At 36.4% G+C, this 561-nt stretch overlaps 1 protein-coding gene across 1 annotated transcript in view; it reads left to right on the top strand.

Annotated features, from left to right (window-relative positions):
• The window catches only part of NKAIN3 (sodium/potassium transporting ATPase interacting 3), a 578,505-nt gene that overhangs the window by 67,024 nt on the left and 510,920 nt on the right, over positions 1–561 (top strand). The gene's annotated exons all lie outside the window — the stretch shown is intronic.

Genomic DNA, 561 nt, shown 5'->3' with positions numbered 1-561 from the left:
AGAGGAATTGTGGGATGACATGAAGAACATCATCCATGAAGAAAGCAAGAAGTCATTAAAAAAACAAGAAAGGAAGAAAAGACCAAAAGGGATGTCAGAAGAGACTCAGAAACATGCCTTTGAGTGGAGAGTAGCTAACACAAATGGAAGAAATGACAAGAGAAAAGAGCTGAACAGAAGTTTTTGAAGAGCAGCTCAAGTAAACAAAGCCACTTATTATAATGAAATGTACAAAGACCTGGAGTTAGAAAAACAAAAGGAAAGAACACGCTCAGCATTTCTCAAGCTGAAAAAACTGAGGAAAAAAATTATGTTGCAATATTGAAAGATTCTATGGGCAAAATATTGAATGATGCAGGAAGCATCAAAAGAAGATGGAAGAAATACATAGAGTCACTGTACCAAAAAGAACTGGTCGATCTTCATCCATTTTAGGAGATGGCATATAATCAAGAACCAATTGTATTGAAGGAAGAAGTCAAAGCTGCACTGAAGGAATTGGCAAAGAACAAGGCTCCAGGAATTGACAGAATACCCACTGAGATATTTCAACAAATGGAT

Source organism: Orycteropus afer, unplaced genomic scaffold, assembly GCF_000298275.1.
Source record: "Orycteropus afer afer isolate SDZICR_OR568_19922 unplaced genomic scaffold, OryAfe1.0 scaffold00060, whole genome shotgun sequence".
NCBI lineage: Eukaryota > Metazoa > Chordata > Mammalia > Tubulidentata > Orycteropodidae > Orycteropus > Orycteropus afer.
This window is presented reverse-complemented; position numbering and strand designations above follow the sequence as displayed.